This window comes from Phoenix dactylifera, chromosome 15, assembly GCF_051530095.1.
Source record: "Phoenix dactylifera cultivar Ajwa chromosome 15, Ajwa_hap1_PhDact_Kaust_v1.1, whole genome shotgun sequence".
Taxonomy (NCBI): domain Eukaryota; kingdom Viridiplantae; phylum Streptophyta; class Magnoliopsida; order Arecales; family Arecaceae; genus Phoenix; species Phoenix dactylifera.
This window is the reverse complement of record NC_143204.1, coordinates 10,847,416-10,872,666: the sequence shown is the minus strand read 5'-3', so window position 1 is coordinate 10,872,666 and position 25,251 is coordinate 10,847,416.

Genomic DNA, 25,251 nt, shown 5'->3' with positions numbered 1-25,251 from the left:
TCCGCCCGCGTCCGCGTCTTCAACGCCATCATCCTGCGGCCAGCCCTTCATCCAAATCAAAGCCCGTGATCCCATGGATTGACGCCCTCTGCCTCTTCCAAACCTCCCAGCTCATCCCGCAACGTTCCAGCCACGATCCAAGCCATGATCGGCTCCTTCTCGGTGCGTCCAGCGCCCCAGCAATCACGCCGTCCTCCTTCCAGATCGGCGCCCGTCTGCCCTCCCCCTCCACCGCATCCGCCCTCTCCTTGGATCTATATAAGGGAGCCAAAGAACAGGGTGAGGGGGGAGCTCTCGGCGAGTTTGGTGGGTGGTGGCCGGTGGGTCCAAGGCTGGTGGCCGGCGGGTCCAAGGAAGAAGAAGAAGGAAGGAGAGAGCTCGGTGGGGAAGAGAATAACAGAGCAATCCTCTATTTTTGGAGAACAAAAGAGTAAAAAAATATTTTATGTTCTAACGGGAGGAAGAGGTTTTTTGTTTTATTTTTTTTATGTTATTTGCAAAAGAGAAGAAACATTAGGTTTCCAATCTCCACTTTTATTTGTAATGAATTTTCTTTTTAGCAAATCTATCATTTTTCTTTCATGCAATCCTTGTTCTAGGTTTAGTTAAATTTCTGTTTTCTTTATGCAATCGTTTAATTTTTCTTTTTATGCAACACATCTAATTTTCCTTTATACAATTTATGTTCTAGGCTTTTGATCTTCTTAGCACTGTTTTTCATCCAGTTTAATTTATGCCAAAAACTTTAAAGCATTAAAAGGAAATTCAGAGAATCAAAACATAGTTGAATGCATATGTTGAGGGGGAGAATCTGAATTTTAATCAAGCTAAATCATTAATGACATATAAGCCAAACAATTGATTGCATAATATGAAGGCTTATATAATTCCAAATGAAAGGGAGAGCTTTAACTCCGAAATTTAATGTTTCACTCCTTTCAAACTTGGATAAATTAAATTATCAGACATTTGAATTCATTTATGGATTTTACTTCATTGTTTTATGAGCAATTCATTTTACATATACTCAAAGTTTTGTCATCATCAAAAAGGGGAAGATTGTAGAGTGATTGATTAAAACCCCATTTGATTTTGATGAGCTCAAAGCAATTGAGTATATCTTGTGATTACTAATGAATTCAATTGAGTGTTTCAGTGAAAATCCTGTCCAAGTGTTTCTAGACTTGGTTCATAGTATTTTGGATAAGTTAAGAAGTCTGCATGAACCAATGTCTGAGACTCGAGTCGACTCCCGAGTATCACGAGTCGACTCCAAGCGTATCAAGTTCACTGGCACGAGCTCGAGTCGACTCCAGATTAGTACGAGTCGACTCCGACTGAGAACAGAAAGAAGAACAGAAAGCTTCATCTCAGAACCTGTCAACGAGTCGATTCCTGAAGTGCGCGAGTCGACTCCAATGTTCACCGAGTCGACTCCAGGGAAGTAAGAGTCGACTCCAAGCAGTCACAGGAAAAAGTCAGAGAACGATTTTCGGACTCTGAGATTCGAGTCGACTCCCGCAGTACACGAGTCGACTCCGAGACTGAGCAACCATCAACAGACAGAAGACCATGTTACTGCCTCTGAGATTCGAGTCGACTCACAGACAGCTCGAGTCGACTCCAAGACAAGCTTCACGTCAAAAGCCAGAAGACCAACTTTCGGAAACTGAGAGTCGAGTCGACTCCAAGGAGGTTCGAGTCGACTCCAAGACTGGATGAGCCAAACGACAGAGAATCGAGAGTTCGGGCTCTGAGATTCGAGTCGACTCCCAGGACAGTCGAGTCGACTCGAGTGGACAAAATTCAAATTTGGATCCACGGACTTCAGTGGATGAGCCGACTCCAAAAATTGCCAGGTCAACTCCAGAAGTTGGCGAGTCGACTCCAGGTCAAGACGAGTCGACTCCCAGTCAAGACGGCAACTTTAATTCAAATTTGGAACAGTTGCCGAGTCGACTCCGAAAAAGCGTGAGTCAACTCCTGCTACAGCCGAGTCGACTCCTGATCGCGCGAGTCGACTCCAACCCACCAACGGTCATATTGTCAGACTGCGCAGAGTGTGCAGAACGGCCAGAAAAAGCAGGGTAACGGCTAGTTTCCGTGGGGGTTGGCATAAATAGCCACAGAGGACTGTAGCAAGGCAGAGAACAGATATTCCACTCCAAGCATTCAAGTTTTCAAGCTCTCCAAGTGCTCTTAAACGAAAAAGGGGAGATCTGCATTTACTGCTCCAACAACTTCTTCCCAACAATCAAAGCTTCCTCCTCCTGCATTCAAGTCGACCACTCTTTCAAGAGGAGACCGGAGTTCCAGAAGCCATACCTCTTCACTAGCTTAAAAGCGTTTGAGGGCTTCTAACTCCTTTACGATTATATTGTCTTAAATCTGCTTTTTGAGAAGCTATTTTCTGTTTTCTCCTATCTCTTGTATTTACTTGATTCAATCGGGGGATTGAATCAAGGGGTTTAAGGTTGGTTGGTGAGCCAAGTTAAAACCAACGTGTGTAAGGGTTTGATTGTGAGCCCGGGAAAACAATCGGTGTTGGTTCTAGTCGGTGAGCCTGGAAAAACCGACCGAGTTCGTTGTGAGCTCGTAAAACAACAAGTTTGGTTGTGAGCTTGCAAAACAACCGGCTGTAATCCAAGGGGGTTATAGTGAAATTCCCAAGTGAGACTTGGGGAGTGGACGTAGGAGCAAGGGTTAGCTCCGAACCACTATAAAACTTTGTGTTTGTAGTGCATTGTCTCTCATCTTCTTCCCCGCACATTACTCACAGCACTAGGCTTTATTTAAATAACTTGCTATAGTTTTTAATTAATCATCCACAAAGTTTTAATTAGCCAAATTATATTAAAAACCCAATTCACCCCCCCCCCCCTCTTGGGTTGTCTATCTGGGCAACAAGTGGTATCAGAGCCAAAAACTCTTCCACTCAAGAGTTAAAAGATCAAAATGACAACCCCATTTGGATTTTCTCATATTGAGGGTCAGTCCACCCAAAGACCCCCTTTCTTCAATGGATTTGACTACTCATACTGGAAGGCTAGGATGAGAATATTCATCCAAGCCCAAGACTATGAGATGTGGTCCATTGTAGTAAATGGGCCATACATCCCATCCATATACGTAGATGGTGTTAAGGTACCTAAACTAGAAATGGACTGGGATGAACATGACATGAGGAAGGCACAATTAAACTCTAAAGCTATGAATGTGTTTTATTGTGCCTTAGACCGTAATGAATTCAATAGGGTCTCTACTTGCAATTCTGCAAAAGAGATTTGGGACAGACTTGAAGTGACCCATGAGGGCACGAATCAAGTGAAAGAGTCCAAAATAAATATTTTGGTTCATAAATATGAACTATTTAAAATGGACTCTAACGAAATAATTACATGCATGTTCACTAGGTTTACTGATATTGTCAATGGCCTAAAAAGCCTTGGCAAGAACTATACTAACAGTGAACTTGTCAGGAAAATCCTTCGGTGTCTACCAAGGTCGTGGGAAGTTAAAGTGACGGCAATCCAAGAAGCTAAAGACTTGAACAAGCTTCCACTTGAAGAGCTCCTTGGATCCCTTATGACGCATGAGCTTACCATGAAACAACACAACGAGGAAGAGTCCTCCCATAAGAAAAAGGTAATAGCTTTAAAATCTACTTCTTCTAACAAGGACTTGTCTTGCAGCAGCAGCAGTGAAGAAGAAGAAGATGAGGAAGATGGTGGTGAGGCTCTTCTTGTGCGCAAGTTCAAGAAATTCATCAACCACAAGAAGTCCTATCATCAAAGGAGAGGCCCCTCAAATTCCTACCGCAAGGACAAAGGTAAGGAAAGAGAAAGTGAGGGGATCGGCTGCTATGAGTGCAAAAAGCCGGGACACATCCGAGCTGAGTGTCCCTTACTAAAGAAGAGCAGCAAGTACAAGAAGAAGAAGAAAGCCCTTGTCACCACCCTATCGGACTCCGACGCATCATCTTCATCATCGGATGAAGAACAAGAAGAGAAGGCCAATTTTTGTTTCATGGCCAACGAAAATGAGGTAACTTCCGATACGCACTATGATTTTTCATTTGATGAACTTTATGATGCGTTTAACGAACTAATGATTGAATATAAGGATGTTAATGTTAAAAACAGGGAACTAAAAGTAACTAACTAAACTTATATCCATAAGTATGATTCTTTAATTAAGGATAAAGATGCTATTACCAAAGAAAATCTAGAACTTAAGACAAGCAACCAACTCTTAATTAAGAAAACTAATACCTTAACTAAAGATAATGAAAAACTAACTAAGGAACTTTCAGAACTCAAAAACCATAAACAAGTCTTAAACAAGGATCTAACAAAAGAACTAAATGATCTAAAAGCCGAAAATCAAACATTAACTAAAGAACTTAACAAATACAAACCCTTAGTTGAAAAATTCACATATAGTTCTGAAAAGTTAAACATGATACTTAACAGTCAACGAGCCGTATTCAATAAAGCGGGTTTAGGGTATAAACCGAAAAATAAACAAAAACTTCTTAGTAACTTCTTTGTCAAAGCTGGGGAAAATAAAACTAAGAAAATGACCTGTTTTTGTTGTGGAAATATAGGACATAAGGCAAATGCATGTGACTATAGGAAAAGGAAAACTAAAAGAAAAATTAAACGGGTATGGGTTCCAAAAGGAACCAACTTGACTAACCATGAAGGACCCAAGAAAACATGGGTACCTAAGATGACATGATTTGCTTGTGTAGGAGTGTCTTGCAGCCAAGGTCAACAAGAACTGCTGGTATTTGGATAGTGGCTGCTCAAGGCACATGACGGGTGATAAAGACCAATTTTTCACCCTTGAAGCTAAGAAGGGAGGTGCTGTGACGTTTGGAGACAACAACCAAGGTCACATCATTGGTATTGGTAAAGTTCAAATCACCCCTTCTACTTTTATAGATAATGTTAGATATGTTGATGGTCTTAAACATAACTTGTTAAGCATTAGTCAATTATGTGATAAAGGATATGATGTTATGTTTAAACCATCACTATGTATTATAACAAATCCTAATGATAATAGTTTAGTTTTTAAAGGGATTAGACGTGGAAATGTATATGTTGTAGACCTAGAAGATCTTGCAAAACATAACCAATGTCTAGTTGTAAATGAAACTAAAGATAATGATGCTAGTTGGTTATGGCACCGTAAGTTAGGTCATGCAAGCATGGACACAATAACTAAATTAGTTAAAAGAGACTCCGTGATAGGTTTGCCGAAATTAAAATTTGAAAAGAATAAAATATGTGAGGCATGTCAATTTGGCAAACAATCTAGGAACTCTTTTAAATCCATAAAATGTGTCTCTACCTCTAGGCCTCTAGAATTATTACACATGGACCTATTTGGTCCAACTAGAACAACAAGCCTAGGTGGAAATAAATATGGTCTAGTCATAGTAGATGATTACTCTAGGTACACATGGGTCATGTTTCTAGCACATAAGGACCAAGCATTTTCCATGTTTAAAAAGTTCCATAAGGAAGTAACAAATGCTAGAGAGTCTTCAGTCATAGCCATTAGAAGTGACCATGGTACCGAATTCGAAAATCAATTATTTGATGAATTTTGTAGTAAAAAGGGGATAATCCATAATTTTTCTGCACCTAGGACACCACAACAAAATGGAGTTGTGGAAAGGAAAAATAGAACACTAGAGGAAATGGCTAGAACGATGTTATGTGAAAGTAACCTCCCTAAGTACTTTTGGGGAGAAGCCATTAATACTTCTTGCCATATATTAAATAGAGTTCTATTAAGACCCATCATAAAGAAAACACCTTATGAACTGTGGAAAAACAGAAAACCAAAGGTTAACTATTTTCATGTTTTTGGATGTAGGTGTTTTGTACATAATAATGGGAAAGATAATCTAGGGAAATTTGATCCTAAATCTGATGAAGAAATATTCTTAGGTTATTCTACAACTAGTAAAGCCTATAGAGTCTTTAATAAAAGAACACTAGTTATAGAAGAATCTATACATGTTGTATTTGATGACTCTAGTGACATCTCCTCTAGTAAGAAAGCCAATCTTGATGATGATATTGAAATACTTGAAGAAAAGATAGATGAGATGGGATTACAAGATGATAATCAAAAATTGATTGAAGAAGCATCATCAAGCCAAGAGCCTATTGTGGATCATGGGTTAACAAAAGCTTGGAGGTATGCTCACGGGCATCCTAAGGAACTCATTCTAGATGATCCATCTCAACCGGTTAGGACTAGAGCATCTCTTAGGAATTTGAATAACCATGTAGCTTTTGTTTCACACTTTGAGCCCAAACATATAGAAGAAGCCGAGAATGATGTAAATTGGATAAATGCAATGCAAGAAGAACTCAACCAATTTACTAGAAACAAAGTGTGGGATCTAGTAGAGAGACCTTCTGAATATCCAATAATAGGTACAAAATGGATATATAAAAATAAACTAGATGAAAATGGAATTGTTATAAGGAATAAGGCTAGACTAGTAGCAAAGGGTTATAATCAAGAAGAAGGCATAGATTTTGATGAAACCTTTGCTCCCGTAGCTAGACTTGAGGCGATTAGACTTCTATTAGCATATGCATGCTCTAAGGACTTCAAGCTATATCAAATGGATGTAAAAAGTGCTTTTCTAAATGGGTTTATTAATGAGGAGGTGTATGTAGAACAACCTCCTGGTTTTGAAAATCATCAATACCCTAATCATGTGTATAAACTGAACAAAGCGCTTTATGGACTAAAACAAGCACCTAGAGCATGGTATGAGAGACTTAGTAAATTCCTATTAGAACATGAATTCTCTAGGGGAAATGTAGATACAACATTATTTCTGAAAAAGAAAAATAAGGATATGTTATTAGTACAGATCTATGTTGATGATATCATTTTCGGTGCTACTAACAATCGTGTTGCCCAGTAGATACAACCCAAGAGGGGGGGTGAATTGGGTCTTTTAAAACTTTTATGCTACTTCTAACACTTTTTTATTAACTATGCTAAGTTGTATAGATGCACAGTGAAAGTTAAACTTAGCAAGGGTTTGATGTATAGACTTCGACTTGATTAAATATGCTTGCAACTAAAGGATGTGCGGATAAGAATTAAGCAAGCAATTTATCTAAGTAAGTAAGTGTGTTAGTTAGACAATAACTAGAGGCATTACAAACACAAAGGACATATAGTGGTTCGGTGCACCCCAGCACCTACATCCACTCCCCAAGACCTCTTGGAAATTTCACTATAATCCTACCGATTACAGCCGGTTGTTTTACAAGCTCACAATCCAACTTGTTGTTTTACGAGCGCACAACGAACTCGGTCGGTTTTCCCAGGCTCACCGACTAGAACCACTCCGATTGTTTTTCCGGGATCACAATCGAACCCTACTCGTTGGTTTTACCCTCGGCTCACCAGCAAACCTAACACAGTTGGTTTTCCCTTTGGCTCACCAACAAACCTTACACAGTTGGTTTTCCCTTTGGCTCACCAACAAACCTTACACAGTTGGTTTTCCCTTTGGCTCACCAACAAATCTTAACCCCTTGATTCAATCCCTTGATTGAATCAAGTTACAAGATATTAAAACAAAGAATAAAAACAAATCAAAGCTTCTTAAACAAGCAAATATGACAATATAAACAAATAGAGTAAAGAGAAGCCCTCAAACGAGTTTTGAAGATGAAGGAGCTCGGCTTCTTCTTTACTTGACCCTCTTCTGATTTGGCACGAAGTAGAGGATCACCGAGGCAGCACACGGATGGAGAGGAAGCTTTGGGATTCACTTGGATGCTCTTCTTCTCTCTATTTTGCTTTGAATGGCCCTTTTGTGCTTATGGGAGATTTCCCTTGTAATCTCTTTGGAATCTCTTTCCTAAATGATCTCTCCCACTTCCATACTTTCTCCCCTAGCTCTCTTCTTGTTTTTATAGCTTTAGATGGCGTGGAAACAAGAATATAGCCGTTAGAGACAAGAAAAAGAGCCGTTGGACACAGTCTGCATTTTCTGACAATGTTACCGTTGGGATCGGAGTCGACTCGCGCGATCAGGAGTCGGCTCGCCTGTTGCAGGAGTCGGCTCGTGTTTTACCGGAGACGACTCGGCCACTGTTCCAAATTTGAATTAATGTGCTTGCCTCGACTGGGAGTCGACTCGTCTTAACCTGGAGTCGACTCGCCAACTTCTGGAGCTGACTTGGCAATTTCGGAGTCGGCTCATCCACTAAAGTCCGTGGATCTAATTTTGAATTTTGTCCTCTCGAGTCGACTCGACTGTCCTGGGAGTCGACTCGAATCTCAGAGCCCGAACTCCCGATCTTCTGTCTTTTGGCTCGTCCAGTCTTGGAGTCGACTCGAACTTCCCCGGAGTCGACTCGGCTCTCAGTTTCTGAAAGTTGGTCTTCTGCCTTTTGACGTGAAGCTATCGTGGAGTCGACTCGAGCTGTCTGGGAGTCGACTCGAATCTCAGAGGCAGTAACTTGATCTTCTGTCTGTTGATGGTCGCGCAGTCTCGGAGTCGACTCGTGTATTGCGGGAGTCGACTCGAATCTCAGAGTCCATGAAATGCTCTCTGACTTTTTCTTTATGTACCGCTGAGAGTCGACTCTTGCTTTCTTTGGAGTCGACCTGCCAACCATCGGAGTCGACTCGCGTTCCACTGGAGTCGACTCGAATTTCAGACCCGAAAACTGCTCTCTGACTTTTCTGCCTGTGACTCCTAGGAGTCGACTCATACTTCCCCGGAGTCGACTCGAATTCCTCAGGAGTCGACTCGAAGACTATTCTTTCGAATTTTTCCTTTGATTTTACTCCTCCAATTTGAACCTTTTGAACTTTAAACTTGGGCCAATGAATTGTAGCTTTCTTCTAACTTTTCTTGAGAGCTTTGGAGGCCTTCTTGTGTTCTTCCAACTTGCTATGTTTCTTGCAAAATAAATATCTTTCTCCTTGCAACATAAACATTAGTATCTATACTTCAAGTTTTTGTGATCATCAAAATCAATCTATGAATCAATCTTTGGGTCATCAAATCGCCTCTGCGAGGAATTTGCTGATTTGATGCAGAGTGAGTTTGAGATGAGCATGATGGGAGAGCTGAACTATTTTCTCGGGCTTCAAATCAAACAATCTGAAGGAGGCATCTTCATCAATCAAGCAAAATATATCAAGGAGATGCTCAAGAAGTTTGATATGGAGGGAAACAAGTCAATCAGCACCCCCATGAGCTCATCATGCAAGTTAGACCAAGATGAATCATGTAAATCTGTAGATCAAAAACTTTATAGAGGTATGATAGGTTCTTTACTGTATCTTACTGCAAGCAGGCCTGATATTATGTTTAGTGTGTGCATGTGTGCTAGATATCAGGCTAATCCTAAAGAATCACACCTAGCTGCAGTTAAGAGAATCTTTAAATACTTAATTGGAACTAAGAACATAGGGCTGTGGTACTCTAAAGAATCTAGCCTAAACTTAATAGGGTACACAGATTCAGACTTCGCTGGATGTAAGCTTGATAGAAAAAGTACCAGCGGGTCTTGTCAATTTCTAGGAGAAAACCTAATCTCATGGTTTAGCAAGAAACAAAACTCGGTTGCATTATCCACTGCAGAAGCTGAATATGTTGCAGCCGGGAGTTGTTGTGCTCAAATCTTATGGATTAAACAACAATTAGAAGATTATGGCATTAAACAAGATAAAATTCCCATTAATTGTGATAACACAAGTGCCATAAATCTAACTAAAAATCCAATTCAACACTCAAGAACTAAACACATTGAGATAAGACATCACTTCATAAGAGATCATGTATTGAATGGTGATGTGTCACTCCAATTTGTGTGTACTGATAATCAATTAGCAGATATTTTTACAAAACCCCTAAGTGAAGAGAGGTTTAGTGTGCTTAGAAGGGGATTAGGAGTGATTGATCCATCCTAGTGGGAGTTTTTCACTAGATTAATTGATTTTGATGATTAGAATGAGGTTAAAATAGAGTTTCTATGCAGTGATCATCAAATCAGTCCTTAATTAGGTGATTTTCCCTCATTTGGCACGATTATGGCATGGTTTTTAGGTGCGTGCCAAGGTTAGAGACGACTCGAGTAAGTTTCAGAGCCGGCTCCTAAGGGGGAGTCGACTCGCGCATTAGCGGGAGTCGACTCGCAAAGTTGGCAGCTGAGGGGGAGTCGACTCGCACACTGTCGGGAGTCGACTCGAAGTCTACATGCGCTAACAGAGAGTCGACTCGCGCATATTCTGGAGTCGACTTGAGGTCGAGTCGACTCGCGACTCAGGGGAGTCGACTCGCAGTCGGGATCCGACTTTTTAACCCTAGGTTTGTCGTTTCGCAAACACTTTTCCTCAAGCCGCCACTGTTCACAAAGCCCTAGAGCCGACTCCTAGGTCATCCCCGATCGTCTCCAAGCCCTTTTTCCGTCGATTCTTCGCCGGACATTGAGTTTCCGTCCGTTCCTAGGTCATTTCCGGTCCGTCCCGAGCTTCCTCTGTCGGTTCTTCACCGTCCTCTAGGTATTTTTCTTCCCGTTTAAGTCAAGATGCCTCGTAAGATCGTCGTTAGGAAGAGGTCCCGTCCCGAGGCCGGTCCCGAGCGACGCTCCAAGGCGCGGCACGATCCCGCGAGGCAACCACCTCCGGATCGGTCCCCGCCTAGGGTGGTTCTCGTTAGGCCGTTGGCCGGGAAGGCCGTCACCTCCGGGATGTTTGTCGATTTCGACTATCTCTCCCGGGAGGGGTTCACCATAGGCGATAGGCTTAGAGCCCAGGGCCTAGAGTACTTCCTCACCTTGGACCTTTCCACCTATCCTGGCCTAGTTCAAGAGTTTTACAGTACCGTCCATCGGGGAGATGGAGGTATCGAGGGTACGGTAGTAGGTGTCCCGTTGCGTGTCACAGAGGACCTCATTGCCCATATCCTTCACCTTCCATTAGTAGGGGTGGCTCCCGCACACCCTGAGGATAGAGTTGCGGCCTTTACGGTCGTCTTAGGGCATCCACCTCAGTCCCCCCTAGATGAGGTATCTGCTAGCTCACTTCCTATTGAAGTGAGAATCCTTTTGAGCATTCTGTCCAGGTCCATCTTCCCTAAGACAGGGAGATTTGATTTTGTGAATGAGAGGGACTTAGCTATTATGTCTTATATCCTTCAGGACACCCCGATCAACTTCCCAAAGCTCATTTATAGGTATATGTGTGAGCCCCTAGATAGACCTAGGCTCTCACTCCCATACGGGATGTTATTCACTCTTCTTTTTAGGCAGTACGAGATTCCCATTCCTGAGAGGGAACCCTCTCGTGCCTTGCGATGGACTGATCGCCTGTGTACGGGGACTATGCACAGGATGGGATTTCGGAAGAGAGAAGGGATCTGGGTTAGGAAGTCTACTCTCACTGCTCAGACCACCAGACCATCACCCAGTCCTGAGCCAGATTCAGACTACTCAGACCTTCCAGACCATCCAGACCTCCCATCCACTCCTCCTGCTCCTACCACCTTTGCCGGACCTTCCTCCTCAGCTACACCATCTATGGAGGTTCGGATTGATCCAGAGCAGCTCCGGGAGCTGCGGCAGGAGATCGTCCGAGATCTGAGGGACGAGCTGCTTCGGGAGCTCCGAGGTGCGGTGCCTGCTCCCACTCCTGCACCCGTATCTTCTCAGTTGGTCCCTTCCTTGACAGCCGTGACTGACATGACAGCTCATGTACGGGAAGAGATCTACAATATCCGGAGTTTGGTCCAGGCCCAGTTCCACAGCATGAGTGAGGTCACGAGCTCCACTCGACAGATGCGAGAGGAGATAGGTCGTGACATGCACACCACCACCGAGGGGGCCGAGCGCTTGTCGAATGTACTCATCGACAAGCTGGACGCACTTCAGACATCGGTGACTGGGCTTCAGGCGTCGGTGACAGAGCTCTCCACTACACATAGCAGAGCCACCACGTCTATCATCGCACAGCTTGGCCATGTGACAGATGCAGTCACCCTCCTCATGGAGCAGAGCCGATTGAGAGGAGGAGCCACATCCTCGAGAGGAGGAGCCACATCCTCCAGAGGAGGAGATGCATCCTCGAGAGGGGGAGCCTCATCCTCGAGGAGGCCATAGATGTTTTTGTGTTTTGTCTTATTTTGCTTTACTTATTGTATTCTCAAATGTATTCACATTCATATCAATACAATGAGTAGACATTTTATCTTCAATTATGTGCCATTTGATGTGCCATTTGTTGATTGTGCCATTGATTGTGTGTGATTACCTCCTTTTTGGTATGATGACAAAAAGGGGGAGAAATATGTATAAAATATGGTAAAATATGTAAAAGGGGAGAAATATTAAAAAAAAATAATATGTAAAAGAAATCAATGGAAATAAATATAACGATAAACTCTTAAAAACACACACAAATTTGTTCTAAGTGGATTCGGTACCTCGAGGCTCATTATCTCTCTTTTGGGGCTCCTAATGGAGTAATATCCAGAATCTATTCAAGGGATATTCGGAGATTAGCTGAATCCTACTCAAGAACAAATTGACAGATTTTCCCTCTAAAAAGATAAAATTTAGTTCAAAAACTTCAAAGCATTAAAAGAAAATTCAGAGAATCAAAACATAGTTGAATGCATATGTTGAGGGGGAGAATCTGAATTTTAATCAAGCTAAATCATTAATGACATATAAGCCAAACAATTGATTGCATAATATGAAGGCTTATATAATTCCAAATGAAAGGGAGAGCTTTAACTCCGAAATTTAATGTTTCACTCCTTTCAAACTTGGATAAATTAAATTATCAGACATTTGAATTCATTTATGGATTTTACTTCATTGTTTTATGAGCAATTCATTTTACATATACTCAAAGTTTTGTCATCATCAAAAAGGGGGAGATTGTGGAGTGATTGATTAAAACCCCATTTGATTTTGATGAGCTCAAAGCAATTGAGTATATCTTGTGATTACTAATGAATTCAATTGAGTGTTTCAGTGAAAATCCTGTCCAAGTGTTTCTAGACTTGGTTCATAGTATTTTGGATAAGTTAAGAAGTCTGCATAAACCAATGTCTGAGACTCGAGTCGACTCCCGAGTATCACGAGTCGACTCCAAGCGTATCAAGTTCACTGGCACGAGCTCGAGTCGACTCCAGATTAGTACGAGTCGACTCCGACTGAGAACAGAAAGAAGAACAGAAAGCTTCATCTCAGAACCTGTCAACAAGTCGATTCCTGAAGTGCGCGAGTCGACTCCAATGTTCACCGAGTCGACTCCAGGGAAGTAAGAGTCGACTCCAAGCAGTCACAGGAAAAAGTCAGAGAACGATTTTCGGACTCTGAGATTCGAGTCGACTCCCGCAGTACACGAGTCGACTCCGAGACTGAGCGACCATCAACAGACAGAAGACCATGTTACTGCCTCTGAGATTCGAGTCGACTCACAGACAGCTCGAGTTGACTCCAAGACAAGCTTCACGTCAAAAGGCAGAAGACCAACTTTCGGAAACTGAGAGCCGAGTCGACTCCAAGGAGGTTCGAGTCGACTCCAAGACTGGATGAGCCAAACGACAGAGAATCGAGAGTTCGGGCTCTGAGATTCGAGTCGACTCCCAGGACAGTCGAGTCGACTCGAGTGGACAAAATTCAAATTTGGATCCACGGACTTCAGTGGATGAGCCGACTCCAAAAATTGCCAGGTCAACTCCAGAAGTTGGCGAGTCGACTCCAGGTCAAGACGAGTCGACTCCCAGTCAAGACGGCAACTTTAATTCAAATTTGGAACAGTTGCCGAGTCGACTCCGGAAAAGCGTGAGTCAACTCCTGCTACAGCCGAGTCGACTCCTGATCGCGCGAGTCGACTCCAACCCACCAACGATCATATTGTCAGGCTGCGCGGAGTGTGCAGAACGGCCAGAAAAAGCAGGGTAACGGCTAGTTTCCGTGGGGGTTGGCATAAATAGCCACAGAGGACTGTAGCAAGGCAGAGAACAGATATTCCACTCCAAGCATTCAAGTTTTCAAGCTCTCCAAGTGCTCTTAAACGAAAAAGGGGAGATCTGCATTTACTGCTCCAACAACTTCTTCCCAACAATCAAAGCTTCCTCCTCCTGCATTCAAGTCGACCACTCTTTCAAGAGGAGACCGGAGTTCCAGAAGCCATACCTCTTCACCAGCTTAAAAGCGTTTGAGGGCTTCTAACTCCTTTACGATTATATTGTCTTAAATCTGCTTTTTGAGAAGCTATTTTCTGTTTTCTCCTATCTCTTGTATTTACTTGATTCAATCGGGGGATTGAATCAAGGGGTTTAAGGTTGGTTGGTGAGCCAAGTTAAAACCAACGTGTGTAAGGGTTTGATTGTGAGCCCGGAAAAACAATCGGGGTTGGTTCTAGTCGGTGAGCCTGAGAAAACCGACCGAGTTCGTTGTGAGCTCGTAAAACAACAAGTTTGGTTGTGAGCTTGCAAAACAACCGGCTGTAATCCAAGGGGGTTATAGTGAAATTCCCAAGTGAGACTTGGGGAGTGGACGTAGGAGCAAGGGTTAGCTCCGAACCACTATAAAACTTTGTGTTTGTAGTGCATTGTCTCTCATCTTCTTCCCCGCACATTACTCACAGCACTAGGCTTTAATTAAATAACTTGCTATAGTTTTTAATTAATCATCCACAAAGTTTTAATTAGCCAAATTATATTAAAAACCCAATTCACCCCCCCCCCCCCCTCTTGGGTTGTCTATCTGGGCAACACAGACCCAGAACACAAAAATGTCATGTCCAATCTGGTGGCTGGAATGAACAACTTGAGTAAAAAGTTTGATGTTTTCACTGTTTCCACTAGTTTGAGTTCATACAAAGAGTCAAATCCCATCATAAAAGTGGATCACGAGTCATATAGTTTGTGTGTTTTGTGTAACAGTCCTGAGCATCTAGTGGAGTGCTGCCCTAGTCTGCCTAACATAAAGGCCGAGCAAGCAAATGCTCTAAATTCATATAGTGCCTTTAAGAAGCCCACTCCTAACTCGTTCAGCCCAGTTTACCACCCTGATAATAGGTTCCACCCAAATTTCTCATACAAGCAAAATGAACCTATTCAGCATCAAGGTGGTCTACCAGGTTTTCAGAACAACTTTCCCAAGATAGGTCCACCACAAATGAACCAACCTTTGGTTCCATCTGTACCGCCTTATAATGCCCCTATCCCACAGCAACCTTCACAATTAGAAACCATGATGGTTAATATGATGAAACAACAACAAGATTTTATCAAGCAACAACAACAGACCAATACAGCCCAAGCCCAGACTAACCAATTCCATGCGCAAGCAATTGCAAAACTTGAGGTTAGTCTGAGCTAAATAGCTAACTCTCTAGGAGATAGGAAGAAAGGTGAACTACCTAGTCAACCAGTGCCTAACCCTAGTAGACAACAAAATCAAGGTCAGATAGGTTAGTATGTAATCAATTCTAATGGAAATCCGACCTATGAAGTCCAGGCAATTACCACTCTAAGGTCTGACAAGCAAGTGGACAATAAAGTCCAACTTTCTGAACATGAAAAAGAAAATATAAATCCGATAAGAACCCAATTCAGAAGAGAGGTCAAGAACAGGACAAACCAGAAAAAAGGGAAGAACCTATAGAAACATACAAGCCCAAGGTTTCCTTCCCCAGTAGACTTTAGGACTCCAAGAAACAATCTAACTTTAATGAAATCATGGAAGTCTTTAAAACTGTTCAGATAAATATACCTTTTCTCGATGCCATAAGACAAATTTCCTCCTATACAAAATTCTTGAAAGACCTCACCACGGTCAAAAGAAAAACCAGCATTCCTAGGTAAGCTGTTATGGCTGCACAAGCCTCATCTCTCATTCAACAACAGATTGCCCCGTATCCTAGAATCAACAAATTCCACCCCGCATTGTTCAGAACCGACTGCAGCTTCATTGACTGAATTTCTCATGCAGCACGGGGAATCGACTCGAGTCGATTCTCTTTCTTTATTTATGTTGCACATGTTTCAATTATGTGTTACATTGGATCTCGTGGAAATACAAAGATCCTGGTTGCCCCACCATTGAAATAAAAATAGGAGAGACGATCATCCAGAGAGCCCTATTAGATTTAGGAGCCAGTGTGAACCTACTTCCCTACAATATATATCAAAAGTTAGGTTTAGAGGAATTAAAGCCCACAAATATTACCCTTTCCTTAGCAGATAGGACGGTGAAGTATCCCAAGGAGATTGTAGAGGATGTAATAGTGAAGGTAAACGAGTTTTACTATCCTGTGGACTTCGTTATCCTTGAGACCGAACCTGTAATACATCCAGATAATCACACACCTATAATTTTAGGTAGACCCTTCTTAGCCACAGCAAATGCTGTGATCAATTTCGAAATGGGATGCTGAAGTTATCTTTTGCCAACATGAAAGTCAAGCTTAATGTCTTTAACATAAGTAAACAACCACCAGACGACAAAGAAATCAATGAAGTTGACATGATTGAAAGTTTGGTTCAGGAGACTTTCTTTCAAACTTATAGTAAGGACCCTTTCGAAGCTTACCTTGCCTATTCTGATGAAGGGGTCAAGCATGCGCCCCTTAGTTCTGTTCCCCTTATGAGCATAGATCGTCATCAGGCGACTGTTCTTCATCGGACTCTTCCAAAACCATTCTTAGATAATGGTTGAAAAAAAGGAGGATTTACATTTTTTTCTGGCTGAAGACATTAAACTTAGCGCTCTTGGGAGGCAACCCAACATGTAAATATTATTAAATAATAATAATAATAATTAAAAAAAAATTCAATAAATTACTAACATGCAGGTTTGGGGGTTTTTGCCCCAATTATCACTTTACCTACCCATATCAGGTAACTTCTCCTCTGTCCTATTACTGCTTTAAATTTTCTTTAACATTCAAGACAATGTTAGATTTAGGTATGGGGGTGAGAATATTTTTGATTTTTTATGCAATTTAAAAAAAAAATTAAAAAAAAAAGGATTTCAAATTTTTAACTCAAATTCTAATCTTTTTGGCTGTACAAACTAGGAATTGCTTTGACAATAGCTTTGAGTTAAGGAATATGATAGCAGTTCTCGCTTGAGTTTTCGTCCCACCTATCTTCTGCTAACATGATACAAGATGATTTAGCACCTACACGTAAGCACATGAATAGTGGAGTATGTAAACTTACAACTAATATGAATACTTATAATCTTTGGAATAATTTAAAGTTATATACGTGATGAACACCCTAATAAAAAAAAAAGATAAAATAAATTAAAATAATGAGTTTATTTTAAGTCTTCTCACTGAGTGACCGGGCCTCTTGCTTGGTAAGCAACGAGTGTTCGCATAAAAAGGTGAGGATGATTGAGATTAAACTCTGAGTGGCTAATTTGGCCTTGAAGCCTAGTTAACTTGAGTTATTAAGCCTGTTAGGGTGTCTTTACACCTAGTGCCCTGAGCCATCTGGATCGGGAGTCATTAGCCTAACACTCGCTACATGGGTTAGTTAGAAAGCTTAATAAGGCTAGATATTGCACAAGTCATTCTTCTTAGCATTCAGTAAAAAAATATATATATATATAATATATATATATATAAAAGAATCGGGAGTGTTCATTACCATTTAACTCTAGAAAGTCTTAAAAATTGGAGTGATCATGTTGGAAGTAAGTGAAAGCCACTCATTTATATGATACTATCTTGCACCTCACTACATTCTTGACTTGTTAGGAGATAGATGGGGTGTAATGAAACTTGAGTTAGAGTCTACTTAAATATGATAGCAATAAGTCTTTATTATCCTTGCAATTCTAAGTTCATACAGTAATACTTATTCAAATTTCGAGTTAAAAATTGAAAATTCCTGACTGATGAAGTTTGTGGGTAATTTCATTGCAAACCCTCACGAGACAACACTCGTCCACTAGGATAACCTAGGGGTTTAACAGCTTGTTGCACGTGCTAAGTGCAATCGTAATACTCTACGAAAGTGAGTATTTATCTTAGTATATTTATATAATAAATAACACTTTTGCACTCTTATTTTATTTATCATTTTCGCACGAAATTGCTAGAGATTAGCAATAAGCTAGTTGGGGGGTGTGATGAGAGCACAAAAGTGCAATCGTCGTACCATTTTAATTAGTATTATAGTTAATCTATAATGATAAAATTAATTAATTAACGTTGTATTTGTGTTTGAGTGCAAGAAAATCAAGAGACCCAATAACATTGGGTTTGAGCCCAATGCCCGGCAGCCCGAGCTCAACAAATTCCCCAGCTGCCATGCATGCATGAAATCCCGGCCGTCCACACCATCAATGCAATCAAACCAAGCATCCCACTTCCCAAACCTGTTTCATCAGGTTCATCTCCATCCGTTGAGAACACACCCCAACCAATCAGTAGCCCGTACGGCCAGCTCGTTCCCCCCTGCATCGCGTCTCCCACTTGGGCCAAAGAAGGAAGTCCACAGCCCCCTCCACGAGCCCCAGCTTCTTCCTCCCGTCGATCACGACCCCGCCTCAGCACATCCCGAGAGCAGCTGCCAGCATCCCAACCACATCCCAGCGCTCCAGCCTCCTCCATCGTTCCTTCCGCAACAGCCCAGCTCCTTCCCAAATCAGCAAGCCGCAAAGCGATCTCCCAACGCCTCATCCGCGACTGCAAGCGTGATCGCCTCCTCATCCAGCAACGGTTCCGTGGCCAGCCCCTCTCCCGTGATCCAAGCATCGCGCCCAATCATCCTGCCGTCCACGACTCCTCCCTTCCCGTCCGCCCTCTCCTTCTGCCCGCGTCCGCATCTTCAACGCCATCATCCTGCGGCCAGCCCTTCATCCAAATCAAAGCCCGTGATCCCATGGATTGACGCCCTCTGCCTCTTCCAAACCTCCCAGCTCATCCCGCAACGTTCCAGCCATGATCCAAGCCATGATCGGCTCCTTCTCGGTGCTTCCAGCGCCCCAGCAATCACGCCGTCCTCCTTCCGGATGGGCGCCCGTCTGCCCTCCCCCTCCACCGCATCCGCCCTCTCCTTGGATCTATATAAGGGAGCCAAAGAACAGGGTGAGGGGGGAGCTCTCGGCGAGTTTGGTGGGTGGTGGCCGGCGGGTCCAAGGAAGAAGAAGAAGGAAGGAGAGAGCTCGGTGGGGAAGAGAAGAACAGAGCAATCCTCTGTTTTTGGGGATCAAAAGAGTAAAAAAATATTTTATGTTCTAACGGGAGGAAGAGGTTTTTTGTTTTATTTTTTTTATGTTATTTGCAAAAGAGAAGAAACATTAGGTTTCCAATCTCCACTTTTATTTGTAATGAATTTTCTTTTTAGCAAATCTATCATTTCTCTTTCATGCAATCCTTGTTCTAGGTTTAGTTAAATTTCTATTTTCTTTATGCAATCGTTTAATTTTTCTTTTTATGCAACACAAATAATTTTCCTTTATGCAATTTATGTTCTAGCCTTTTGATCTTCTTAGGACTGTTTTTCATCCAGTTTAATTTATGCCAAAGCTTTTCTTTGATTAATTAAAAATATAAATGCTCATTAAATCTAAGTACATATCTTCTAGTTAATTTCAATTAAAAATAATTCTCTAATAGACTAGAGAATCATTCCACATCCTCAAAATAATATTTTTCTTCCATCATTCAAAAGTCGATTTTGAATCCGAGTGAACGTTTTAATTTTTATGCAACTCCAATCGCCTCCCTGTGGATCGACCTCTTACAACCATTATTCTTCGAGTAGGAAAGGTAAGAGTATAATTTAAATTCAACTTTTGTTCGTCGGTTCTAACAACGATCTGTCTAGCATATTTTTAGGTAGGCAGGAATCGGACGAACACCGAGCTCAAGGGATGACTTTGTAGATGCCCCCCACTCAGATCAGGAGCTTACTTACAGATTCCTGCGGAGTGGGGTGCTCTTCCTCGACTCTCCGTTGACGCCATAGGGCATCCTGAGCCGAGCTCAAGGGATAACTTTGTAGATGCCCCCCACTCAGATCAGGAGCTCGCTTGTAGATTCCTGTAGAGGGGGTGCTCTTCCTCAGCTCTCCGTTGACGCCACAGGGCATCACGAGCCGAGCTCAAGGGATGACTTTGTAGATGCCCCCCCACTCAGATTAGAGGCTCACTTATAGATTCTTGTAGAGGGGGGTGCTCTTCCTCGACTCTCCATTGACGCCGCAGAACATCCCGAGCCAAGCTCAAGAGATGACTTTGTAGATGCCCCCCACTCAGATCAGAGGTTCACTTGTAGATTCCTGCGGAGGGAGTGCTCTTCCTTGTCTCCCCATTGACGTCGCAGGGTATCCCGAGCCGAGCTCAAGGGATGACTTTGTAGATGCCCCCCACTCAAATTAGGGGCTCGCTTGTAGATTCCTGCGGAGGGGGTGCTCTTCCTCGGCTCCCTGTTGATGCCGCAGGGCATCCTGAGCCAAGCTCAAGGGATGACTTTGTAGATGCCCCCCACTCAGATCAGGGGCTCGCTTGTAGATTTCTGCGGAGGGGATGCTCTTCCTCGGCTCCCTGTTGATGCCGCAAGGCATCCCGAGCCGAGCTCAAGGGATGACTTTGTAGATGCCCCCCACTCAAATCAGGGGCTCGCCCGTAGATTCCTGCGGAGGGGGGTACTCTTCCTCGGCTTTCCGTTGACGCTGCAGGGCATCCCGAACCGAGCTCAAATGATGACTTTATAGATGCCCCCCACTCAGATCAGGGGCTCGCTTTGCTTTCGTAGTTGATGGGGCCTCTCTAGCTCTTAGTCGACTTTGAGGAGTGTTCTGGCCCGTTTTTGCATTATGATTATGAATTTGCCACGGAGATGGCCATAATACGCCGAACTAGTCGGGGCGTTCTAGAAATGCTTAGCAACTTCTAAAGCCGCCTTTATTGATAATATATCCGAAGATTTTCAGAGTGCCAAGTCTGAGAAATCATACTGCCGTCTAGGGATTCCAGCTTGTAGGCTCCCGGCCGCTGGATTCGGATGACCCGGTATGGCCCTTCCCAATTTGGGGCAAGTTTTTCTTGTTCCAAAGGTCGGAAGGCTTTGGTTTTCCTCAAGACGAGGTCGCGGACCTTGAATGTCTTGGGCTTGACCCTGGAGTTGTAATATTGTGCCACTTTTCGCTGGTATCTTGCCATGCGAATCTGGAGGGCTTTCCTTGTTTCCTCAAGTAGGTCCAGTTTGCCTCGAAGTCGTTCTGAGTTCGTGGTGGCGTCAAAGCTTTCAACTCGGTGGGAGGGCAACCAGACCTCGAGGAGAATGACTGCTTCCGTACCATAAAACAGATTAAAGGGGGTTTCTCCAGTAGAAACTCGGAAGGTTGTTCGGTACGCCCAGAGGACATTGTAGAGATTCTCTACCCACTGCCCCTTTGCCTGGTCCAACCTGGCCTTAAGCCTTTGCAGGATGGTCCAGTTGGTAACTTCTGCTTTCCTGTTGGTTTGTGGATGGGCCACCGACGTGTAGCGATGATCGATACCGAGCTTGGAGCAGAACTCGTCGAATCGAGCATTGTCGAATTGGCAGCCGTTGTCAAATATGATAACCTGGGAAAGTCTGAACTGGTAGATGATCATCTTCCAGATGAAATCTTGCACTTTTGGTTCAGTGATTTGGGCGACGGGTTCCGCCTCGACCCACTTGATGAAATAGTCGATGGTGACGATGAGGAATTTTCATTGTCCTGTGGCCGAAAAAAAGGATCCCAGGATGTCGATTCCCCACTGGGCAAAAGGCCAAGGGGCGCTGATCGGCGTTAATGGCGTCGTAGGTCAGCATTGAATGCTGGCGTAGCATTGACACCGGTCGCACTTTCGAGCGAACTCCACTATGTCCTTCTGCATAGTGGGCCAGTAATATCCTTGCCGCAGAATTTTGTGTGATAAGACTCGGCCGCCTTGGTGACTTCGACAGATCCCCTCATGTACCTCCTGCATCGCGTAATCCGCTTCCGAGGGTCAGAGACATTTGAGGAGTGGCGATGTAAAAGATTGGCGATATAGCTTGCCCTCGTACATGATATAATGGGCGGCCGAGTGCTCGAGTCGTCGAGCCACAAGCTTATCCATGGGGAGGGTTCCTGTTAGAGATCAACCCTACGCTTGCCGAATATATAGAATAATAGAAGAAAGAAGAACACAGCAAAGAACAATAGCAAATGCACAAGACACTCAAGTTTATGTGGTTCGGAGTCCCTTGCTCCTACGTCCACCGCCGCACAGATCAATATTTCACTATATGATCAAAGGAAGTTACAGAGATTCAAGAGAAGAGAACAAACTCTTTTTCACAGCAAATAATCTCTCTCAAGACGAGCAACATGTCATCTTCCTGATGCACACCAAGGATCTCCTTTTGAAATCTCTCGTTAATGAGTTCTAGGGTTTCTCTAGGTTGCCGCCCACCTCTCGTGTCCCTCAAGAAGTTTATATATACCTCTCAATCTCTTACTTTTATTAGGGCTCAAAAAACCTTGGCTTGGATCCGGTTCATAACTCAGCCTCACGTAAAAAACGTGCTCGAGTCGACTCCCGCAATTCTGCGAGTCGACTCGGCAACGGTCCACAGAAAATGCCTCTCTATCTGCCTGTGGGAGTCGACTCCTGGAGTTCTCGAGTCGACTCCAATACTGGGGAGTCGACTCCTATGGATCTGGAGTCGACTCCAAAAACTATGCCAAGTCTGCCTGCATGCTAGAGTCGACTCCAAGTCTGCTGGAGTCGACTCCGGACCTTGCTGAAGGTTTTTTTTCTTTGCTGATTCAACTCTGAATCTTCTCGAACTCTTTCCGGATTGTCTTTCCTTGATCCTCCACCACCATAGTGCACATAGGGGTCTTTGAAAAAAGGGAATGGATCAGGCTCCACAACCCAACAACTCTCCCACTTGGAGACTGATACATCCAGTCATGCATCTATCTAAAAAATAAACAAATTTCCATATCTTGATCTGTATTCTCTGTACAGCACCTCCATTCAACTATCTTTGGAGGCCAATTGAGGCCATGCATCGCCTTAATTTCTCTGTAGTGACTGTCTTAGTCAACATATCAGCTGAATTCTTTGCTCCTTGAATCTTCTCAAATAACAAACTGCTATCTTCTAGCAACTTCCTGATGAAGTGATATGTCAGCTGTATGTGCTTCGTTCTCGCATGAAACATTAGGTTCTTAGCTAAGTGAATAGCACTCTGACTGTCGTAGAATAGTACACTACAGTTCTGCTCTCTACCAAGCTCTTTCAAAAGGTTCTGCAGCCAAATCATCTCCTTGCTGGCTTCTGTAATGGCAACATATTCTACCTCAATTGTCGAAAGAGCAACGATCTTTTGCAGCTGTGAGAACCAGCTCACTACTATCCTGCCTACGGTATAAACATACCCTGTGGTGCTTCTTCTAGTGTCAGTATCACCTCCCAGATCTGCATCCACAAAATCTTGTAGTGTTGGACTGCCTTTTCTATAACACAAGCCTATATTTCTGATACCTTTCAAATATCTTAGGATCCACTTGACATCCTCCTAATGTTGTCTACCCGGATTGGCCATGTATCTGCTCACAGCTCCCACTGCATGTGCAATGTCGGGTCTCGTGCATATCATAGCATACATCAAGCTGCCTATGGCCGAAGCATATGGTACCCTTGACATCTTCTTCAGCTCCTCATCATCCTTGGGTGATTGCTCTTTTGAAAGTTTGAAGTGGCTCGCCAAAGGTGTCTTCCAGGATCTGCATCTGTCATATTGAATCTATTCAACACCTTATCAATGTAGTTAGCTTGAGAAAGCTTCAGTGTTCTAGCCACCTTATCCCTTTCAATCCTCAGCCCAAGCATCTGTTTTGCTACACCCATGTCTTTCATTGCAAACTTCCTTGATAGCTCTTTCTTCCATCTTTCAAACTCTTGTAGGTTCGATCCGGCTATCAACATGTCGTCAACATACAAGAGTAAATGATAAAACTGTCATCAAGTATCTTGAGATAACAACAATGATCTTCTTGACATCTTGCAAAACCGTTGTTGATCATGAATCCGTCAAACCTTTTGTACCACAACCTCGGGGCTTGTTTCAAACCATACAAACTTTTCTTCAGCTTGCATACAAAATTTTTCTTGCCAGGAACTGCAAAGCCGATAGGTTGCTGCATGTAGATGCCTTCATCAATCTCTCCATGGAGAAATGTAGTTGTAACATCCAACTACTCCAAATACAGATTTTCTACTGCGATAATACTCAGAATCACTCTGATTGTTGAATATTTGACTACCGAAGAGAAAATCTCAGTGTAGTCGATACCTTCCTTCTGTTGGAAGCCTTTCACAACTAATCTTGCTTTGTACCTCTTGCTGCCATCATGTTCCTCTTTAACTTTGTAGATCCACTTGTTCTGTAAAGCCTTCTTACCTTCTGATAGTGAACTAAGCTCCCAAGTTTGATTCTATCCAAGGACTTCATCTCGTCCTTCATGGCTAACTCCCACTTCACCGAATCTTTGCTTTCTATGGCTTCTTCATAACACTCAGGTTCACCTCCATCTGTCAATAGCAGATAATGTAAAGAGGATGAATATCTATCCGGTTGTTTGGAGATTCTTGTAGATCTTCTCAGTTGCGGTATACTTGGTTGAGGTTATGCCGCAACAGTTTCTGAATTTTTAGAATTTTTCTGAACTCTTTTGGTAATGTCTTCTTCTGTAATCTCTTGCAACTCAAGTTGCTAATTTTTCTTGCTTTGCTCCCCTGCACTCTCAAGATCTGAAGTATTCTTGCCCTTATAGAGAACTCGCTCATTGAATATTACATCCTTGCTTCTGATAACTTTCTTATTCTGCGCATCCCAGAACTTGTAACCAAAATCATCTGTACCATATCCAATGAAGAAACACTTTTTGGACTTTGCATCTGGCTTGTCTCTTTTCTCTGCATTGATGTACACAAATGAGACACACCCAAAGATCCTCAAGTGTGACAAATTTACTACTTTTTCTGTCCACTCTTCTTCAGGCAATTTGCAATCCAGAGGAACCGACGGGCCTCTGTTTATCAGATACGCTGCGGTGTTGACTGCCTCAGCCCAAAACATCTTGGGCAAACCAGCATGGATCCTCATACTATTGGCTCTCTCGTTCAGGATTCTGTTCATTCACTCAGCCACCCCATTTTGCTGCGGTGTGCTCGGTATTGT